Here is a 9,129-nt window from a genome sequence, read left to right as displayed (position 1 = left end):
TTGCTAAGGTTGCTCTACAGACTCGTCACATAGCCGACTCTAGTGGTGATCCAGACACCATTGATTGGATCGTAATATTTGAAAAGATGTTGGATACACGAAGGGGGCATGTTAGAGGCATTGGGCCTAAACCTTCTTCAGCTGCAGATACAAGTGCTTCATCCCAATGGCAGTCACAGTCACAAGCACCGCAACCAACACATGTACTTGTTAAATTCTTAAAGAATTTGGTAGTTTTGTTATATTGTTAAGAACTTAATGTATGTGTACTAATTTTTGGTAGCTCGGTAGTTTGTTAAATTGTTAAAGACTTAATTGATTTGGTGTTTTGATAGTTTGATAGTTTATTGAATTGTTAACGACTTAATGTGCTTGTGACTTAATTGTAGGAAGTTGATGTAAATGCTTTTCTTCAAAACCCGACATTTGTGACGACCATTGGAGACATTATTCGCTCGTTTAAAAACCAAGTCAACAACGAGGAAATAACGATGAGGAAGACGAAGACACATAATATTTCTTGTTTTATAATATGGAGGATGTTATTTTGAATTTTTTAGATAGTTTATGGATAATATATTAGATGTTTGTTTGAGATTTATTAGATATTTTATGGAATATGGTATTTTTGATGTTTTTTATATAATGTGGTATGTATTTATTTATATATTTTTATCAAAACTGCATTTTATAATATATATATATATATATATATATATATATATATATATATATATATAAACTAATATTATAAAAAATATGTTTTTTCTCAAAAAAAAAAAAAACATTAGCAGCAACGCATTTAGCGACGACTACAGCCAATTGCGACGACTTATACCTCCGGAGAGGTTTGTAGGAAAAGCTCTGGCCGATTGCCGGAATATTAATAGAGACGACCTTATTTGCGACGACGTTAGTGTATTAGCGACGATATGTATCAGAGACGACTGTATTTGCGACAACAACCGGCTATTAGCTACGAATGAATTGCGGCGACCATTTAGCGACGACATGTCGTCGCTAATACCTTTAGCGACGACAAGTGGAATCAATTGCGACGATTTTTGTCACCGCTAAAAGTTAGGTTTTTTGTTGTGATCCACGTCTTTCTTTTCTGCCTTCTTATTACTTGCACCATCTTGTGCCTGTTTGACCAAGGCTATAGCAACACACCAAAGAATTTAGAACCAAAAACCACGTGATTCTCAAATTACGTGAAACCGAAAAAAATGAAAGAGTATAAATACTAGTTGTGGGTCGGATTGTATACATTAGAATAAAATAATCATAAATACAATAATTATATTAATTTTCTTATAATTATACCTCCAATGTCTTATATCATGAAATATATTCATTATATTGTTATTGATATTTTCTAAAATATATTTTTTCAATAACTATTAAACTAACCATGTTAATTGTAACTACCAATAACATTGATTTCAAAATAGTCACTAATCATAACTAGCAAACATAAAATTAAATTGATATCCACAATATTTATATAACGATTTAATATACTTATGTTTATGTTTAAAGGGAAGATTAGGCTATCGATTCCATCTACTTTGGATATGATAAGAAATAAAGACGGATTTCTGCAACTCGAGAATACACAATAACGGAAATCGATATAACACAATGGAATATATATTTATATATATTTTTTCATAGAGAAAGCAAGTTTTTAAAGGAGAAAACACTACTAGTAAGTAGTAACAACATAGCTAGTGGATTCTAGCTAGCTTAGACTAATGGAACTTCGCCGTTAGTTATTATTCATCACGCTATAGTGTTATACGTCCTCCTTCGCCTATAGTCATACTTCTATTGTACACTGCAACACAAATTCAAAATATATTCATCACTATGCAAAACAATCTAAAGTATAATACGACCCATGCAATATATTAGTGTTAGTGTGGGTAAGAGATGCAGTACGTGGAGCAGTTGAACAGAGGGCTGATTTCATAAGGAATATAAACGTCGCATTTCCCAGGTAAGTCAGTAGCATGATCGATATTAATCCCAGGGAGCATTAATGCTGCTTGTTCCATGCATCGACAGGCTGTCTGGCGATCAGTAACTGTATCTGCGTCCTTATACAGCGACTTTACCCCGTTGCAGCATGCTTTAGGCACATGACCTCCTTTAATCAGGAAGCTGGTGCATGGAGTTAGGCTACTCACTACCAACTGACAAGTCACTGCACTCTCCGTTTTATGGAATACGCTCGCCACCATGGCAATGACCACCGCCACCAACAACACCTTTGCTCCGCCTGACATTGCTGTGTTCGACTGTGTGATTGAAGAGAGAAATGGGTCTTGAAGCAATCGGCTTGTGTGGATTGTGAGTTAGAGATTTGGCTGTTCTTTATATAGTATAGGAAAAGTGAGAAAAAGTGTGTTTTTGTGTGTGAAGGAAGAGCAATTTTGACAAGAAATATGTAATTGTACGTCTAGGATTCTAATAGCTAAGGTTTTATTAGAAGTCCATACTTCATTATCTAAAACCAAATTCTTACTAAACTCAAAAATAAAATAAAACTATTACTAAAGTTATTGAACAAACATGTATTAGGTCATCAAAAATAAAATAAAACTATTACTAAAGTTATTGAACAAGCATGTATTAGGTCACCCACAATTGAACCGTATATACAATACAATAGCTTCAAAATTATGAGGATAATATTTCATATGATAATAATGGCGTGGAGATGCACTTATTGTTAAGCCAATGGACCAGTCCATAAAATTCAAATGTTCAATGAAATTAACAACATAATAACAAAGAGTAATTACCGTTAAATAGTTTAGAGAAAATTACTAAACTAGCCAGTTTTCTTAATTATCATTTTTAGCAAAAAATTAAAATTTGGGCGTCTTCGGCAAAACTAGCTGGTAGCGGGTACCTACGGGTAGCTTGTAGCGTTTTGTTAAACGCTACATGAAGTAACTTTTGATTTAAAACGTTTTGAGTAACTAAACGCTAGAAGCTTGTAGTGCCAAACGAGACTTTTTGTTTTAATCGGAACGTTTTGTCAAACGCTAGAAACTAGAAGCTCTCAAACGCTCCGTAGCGAACACATCCAAACCGTAGATGTGTAAAGTAGTCTACTGTTTCGTCTAAATGGTCTATGGTTTTGGGGCTTCAATATTTAAGGATTTTTTTATAACTCAAACCGAAACCATAAATCTTAAAATGGTTTACGGTTTTCTTTCAATGGTCTACTGTTTTCTAAACCTTAGACCTTAAAATGGTGTACTGTTTCATCGAAAAAACTATGGTTTTGGTTTTATTATTATTATTATTATTATTATTATTGGTATTTGACTACTCTTTACTAGAAGTTGACTACTACTTCATCCATTTTGACTACTATATCGTACCTCGTATATATTAAACGAATGATATTTTTTAGAGTAAAAGTTAGTGTTTATTTTTCTTGATTTTTTCACTCAAAAATGTTAGTATGAGTTATGAATATTTCGTATTGCTTATCACTCTTGGAAGATGAAAGTTTGTTAATTTATCAGACGAGCGACAATGAATTATTGGATTAAGATGAACAAATGATTTTGCAACAGGCAAAGGTGGAATACTTTTTCAGAAGAACATGCTTGAGAACTTTTAAAAGATATCCCTTATTTTTAGTTTATGTAATTTGTTATTGAGTCTCCTTGTTATTTTAGGTTTAATTAGGTTATTATCTTTCTTACTTTTTTGGTAATATCTAATAAATATTAGAGCAATAATATTTATCATTAGTTATTCCAAATCGACGGGTTTGCGGTAAAATTATATATATATATATATATATATATATATATATATATATATATATATATATATATATATATATATATATACTGGATAGGATATAGTAGTTAAAATAAATGAAATAATAGTCACCTTCTAACAAATGGATACCCAAAGGAAACAAAAAATCGTAGTTTTATTGACGAAACAATAGGTCATTTTAAGGTCTACGGTTTGGGAAATAGTAGCCCACCGAGAGGAAACCGTAAACCATTTTAAGATCTACGGTTTCATTTTGAGTAACGAAAAAAAAAATTCATTAAATATTGAAGCCAAAACCATAGGCTATTTAGGCGAAACAGTAGACCATTTTACACATCTATGCTTTGGGTGGTTATTATGGGACAAATGTTAATTTTTGGCTAAAAATGAATAAGTCGTTAAGGAAAATGGTTAGTTTAGTAATTTTCTCAATAGGTTTTTTTTTTTTTTTTCGTTTTTTTTTCGGATAGTTAGTGATTAGAAGTTAATATTTTAATGTTAGTAGAATTCGTCAACGTCCAAATTAGACTCGGAACCATCAATTTAAGCCTTAAAACCTCTAACATGTTAGAGAAGAGGGGGATGAAAAAAAATGCCCAACAAGATAATCAAAGTTATTTGATATCTTACATATGTGTGTAAAGTTTATTTTCTTTTGTTAATATTTGGCTCTATCAATAGGTCTCCTAATATTCAAAACATGATAATAATCCACTAGATGACACTTGCAATTGTAGACACAAAATAGTAGCAATGAACTAGAATTATGAATGGAATGTTTAAATCCTTAGAAGAGCCAAAATCACGATATATATATATATATATATATATATATATATATATATATATATATATATATATATATATATATATATATATATATTAAACTTATAATATTATAAAGTATAATGGTTGAATCTTAACTTTTAAAACTCTAGGTTTGGAAATAAAGTTTCATTAGTGAGACTTTACAAATTCCAAAATTTGAAGGCAAGTTTTGAAACTTGTCAAACTCTTCACATTCATAACTTATGAGTTTAATATAATTTTAGTGTATGAGACCATTCGTTTTCCATAACTTGAGGACAAGTTATGGAGGTCATTAAAATTTATTTAGATCATTTTCTAACAACTAAAATTATCACATAATTTATGATCTAACTAAACTCATAATGAAGATAATTTCAAGTAAACAATTTGAAAGCAATTTTGTTTACCATATAAAAACAACAATTATTTTAAAACTTTGACAATTATCTTGTGGTTGGATGAGTACAAGCACTACCATATCATAAAAAAACATTTTCAATGATCCAAAACAGTTTGTGGTAGTGTTCCTAATCCAAACCAGGCCTAGAAACTCAAAATTCTGCAAACAAAGCCTGCAACTCGTCGAATGCATGAACTAGACTCGACGAGTTGCTCTATTACTAAGTGGACTCGTCGAGTTTGTTCATGGACTCGGCGAGTTCACCAGTCAGAGGCCAAAATTTCAACTTTTTCAGCTTTGAAAAACTATTAAGCATCAAATATAATAGAAAACAATCCTAGGCTCTGATACCACTGTTGGGTTTTGAGCACTATAACACTCCTATGGTGCACATGCAACCCTAAATGCTTTGGATCTATGTTTTCTCTAATTAAACATGCATTTTAAAATTTTCTAAAGGATTCTCCTTAGCTAGCATACAATTAAAGCTATACAATATAAACTTAGTTTGGATGCTTACCTCTTGAGTAGGGTAGAGTTCTTGACCTTTGAAAGCTTGAGCACCCCAAGTGTGATGCCTCTAATGGTTCACAAACACCAAATGCAAGAGAAGGCTTTAGAGAAAAGGTTATTTAGCACAAAATCAACTTCACTATCTTAGAATGTATGTGGGTGCCAATTTTAGCTCTAAGGTGAGTATTTATAATGTGGAAAATGCTACGGTTACACTTTGTAAACACTAATGACCTTTCATATACTTAGGCTCCATGGGTTAACCTCCATGGATTATCTTAATGGTTTAGCCCATCCTAAATAACTATGGATCATTTGCCCACATTATAAGAATGATTGATTTACCCAATCAATCCCCACAAATTTAATTAGTCTCTTTTGATCACAAAATTAATTCCAAACTAATTCTTGACCAATACTAATTAAATAATATGATTTCTCAATTAATATATTATACTTATAATATATTAATAAATCACAAATAACCTCATTCTCAAAAGTCCATCCTATCAAATTGCATTGATGAAGGCAACCCAAAAGGACCATGCCATAATCGGGTCAAGTACATCCCAGTCATAGTTATGGGCTTAGACACCAAATCCAACATTGGATACCATAGAGGAGAGAAAAAAGACGATTAATGATGTGTTAGCCGTTCGAGAGTATTTTGATGTGTTTCCGAAGGACTTACCTAGAGTTCCTCCAGAGAGGCAGTTTGAGTTATGTATTGATCTGGTTCTAGGTGTGGCTCCAATTGCCAAGGCACCTTCTCGGTTAGCACCATCGGAGATGTAAGAGTTGTCTACAAAACTGTAGGAGTTGTTAGACAAGGGGTTTATCAGGCTGAGTAGTTCGCCCTGGATCCCACATGATGTGTATCTATTTTTAGGAGCTAAAATAACTAACAGTGAAGAACCTTTATCTACTTCTGAGGATTGATGATTTTTTGACCAGTAACAGGGTGCATATTGGTTATCCAAGATTGATATGCATTTAGGCTATCACCAGATGAGGCTTAGGGAGGGGGATGTTCAGAAGATGGAGTTCATGACTCGTTATGGTCATTACGAGTTCATGGTGATACTTTTTGGGCTCACCAATGCACCAACAACATTTATGGATCTCATGAACAAGTGTAACATCCTGTTTATTAAATAAAATAAATTGATAAAATTTATGAATGAATAATAGTCCTAAACTCCATGATATTTAGCGGGATGTTGGTTTCGAGGAGCTAAATGATAAAATTTGGAATATTCGAGGGTTAAAGTGTAATTTCGGGACTTATTTCGTAAATAATTTTAGAAGACAGAGGGTGTTTGGTATCATTAGAACCTAATATGAAAGGATTTAGGGAAGCATGGGATAAAGAGTAAATTTTGGACCTAAATTGAAAACAATTTGTAGAGGGAGGGGCTGCTTGGTAAATTATGGATTGGATTTGAAAGGAATTTTCGAAGCCAGGGTAGAAAGGGTAAATTAAGGACTTAGTTTGAAAAGAGGTTTCTGGGGATGGACCATTTATGCCATTATGGCAATAATTTTTGTAGGGCGTCGGGTATTTAACATCCGTCCAAACCCTAACCCTAACTCTCCCAACAACTGTCACCTTATCCTTCCAAGCGACCGACCGCCGTCACCACCCATCTGGTCCATTCTCCGACCATCTAGCGGCCACCGAGCAACAAACTGACCTCCTACCTTTCTGACGGGTCGAGACTCCATCCAACTATCGTCATCAGCTGACAACGTTGCCTCCAGTGTGAACTGTTAGCCTCCAGCTACGTTCTGCTGCCGCTAAAGATGCTCAGCTGCCATTCTTCTCCTTCTCTTTCTCCGGCCGCCATCATAGAGCCTCGGCCGCCGTTGCCTATTTCCATTGAAGACAAGTTGTTGTCAGGCGTTAGGCTCATGTTACATCGCAAAATGTCATCATAAGCGCCGCTATTGCCGCCATATAGCACATTTCAGTTGCTCCGGTCACCATTTGCCACCCCAAAGTGTTGTTGTGTTCATGTGTGTGGGCTTTCGGTCGAGTAGAGTCGTGAAGAACCACCATGGCAGTCGGACATGGTGGCTACTACCGTCCACACCGCCGTTAACTACTGCTGCCGCCATTCGTGCGTATGATGTCGCCGCCGTACGCCTCCAGGAGAGTGGTTGGGTGCTTGCAGACAGAAGCTTGGGTGGATGTGTTTCTATTGTGGTGTGTTTGTGTGTATGGTTTGTTTGGTCGGAAAACCGATAAAAAGCCACCACCACCACCGTAAGGTAGTGGATGCCACCATGTGCCACTGCCGGCCACCACTAGGTGGTTGTGTGTGTTTGTGTTTGTATTTGTGCGTGTGCTATTTAGGGTTTTTCTTTGTAATATTGTAACTGATGCTAGAATAATAAAAGAAACACGTAACCATCACCGTGAGTTGGTGGCCGCCGCCGTGAGCTGCCATTGACCACCACTACGTGAGGTGGTAGTGGGTGGTGCCCAACTAGCGAAACCCTAATAGGCCTAGTGAAACCCTAATGGGCCTAATGAAACCCTAATGGAGCTAAGGACTTAGCTTTTGGGCCTATTGGGTTGGGACTGGATTGGAAACCCTAATTAGGGTTTAGAAAACCCTAATTTTGGAATCATTGGCTTGGACTTATCAGGACCCATATTTTGGGCCATTGGAATCAGACTATGTATTAAGCCCGACCAAACCATATGATTTATCTAGTAGAGTGATGGACTTAATGGATTAAGTCTTTAATAGGTTAAGTGAGAAACACTTAACCCTAATCGTCATTTTATGTGAAAACCCTAATTTCACTTGGGCTTTGATTTGGGCCCTTCTATTGCCCTTTGGTGATTGGGCTATTAATGGGCCACCCAAAAATCAAGCATATGGACTAGAATAATTTAATGGGCTTTAGGTTAAGGCCCATGTAAGGGGTTTGGGCCCAATTTGGAAAATTGGCCCATAATTTGGCCTTTATGTTTATGAGTTATTGGGCCATTAGCAATGCCATATGTTTGGACTGGACTAAATGGTTGGGCCTTAGGGAAGACCATGTAGAGGTTTGGGCCCAATTAGGAAAATTGGGCTATATGTTGGGCCTTGGTTCATTATTAGACTTTTGGGTCTTTGGATTGGGTCTTGAGCTTGAGTCAAGCTAAGACAGGGGTAAAGCAGTATTTTACCCCAAGCATGGACTTATGGGTTTATGTTGGAACGTAATTGCTGATTGGGTGTTATTTTGATGTTGACAGATTCGGGAATCTATCAGCCAGCAGCCACAGCTTTATCCGCGAGATTTTAGTAGTGTAAGGTGAGTCTCCTCACTGTTTGTATGGGTCTATGGCACCAATGCCGACCCATTTAGTTTATATATGATAGGAAGACCTGGGGGTTAGCCCTAGGCATTATGCATGAAAAACCAGGAGGCGGCTCCTGGCATACAGTTTGTTATTATGTATTATAGGAATATTCGAGGGTTAGCCCTAGGCAATATGTTTGAAGGACTAGGAGGTGGCTCCTGGCACACTGTATGCTATTATGTATGAAAGACCAGGATGTGGCTCCTGGAACACTATATGTTGATTAGCTAAGTAG

The 9,129-nt window shown here is 35.6% G+C and overlaps 1 pseudogene; it reads right to left on the bottom strand.

Moving 5' to 3' along the window:
- Window positions 1–1,830: 1,830 nt before the first annotated feature.
- On the bottom strand, window positions 1,831–2,291 carry LOC145075638 (non-specific lipid-transfer protein 1 pseudogene; annotated as a pseudogene).
- Between the last annotated feature and the right edge of the window lie 6,838 nt (window positions 2,292–9,129).

The sequence above is a fragment of the Lactuca serriola genome, chromosome 9 (assembly GCF_051521515.1).
Source record: "Lactuca serriola cultivar US96UC23 chromosome 9, Lser_US96UC23_V15, whole genome shotgun sequence".
Lineage (NCBI taxonomy): Eukaryota > Viridiplantae > Streptophyta > Magnoliopsida > Asterales > Asteraceae > Lactuca > Lactuca serriola.
This window is presented reverse-complemented; position numbering and strand designations above follow the sequence as displayed.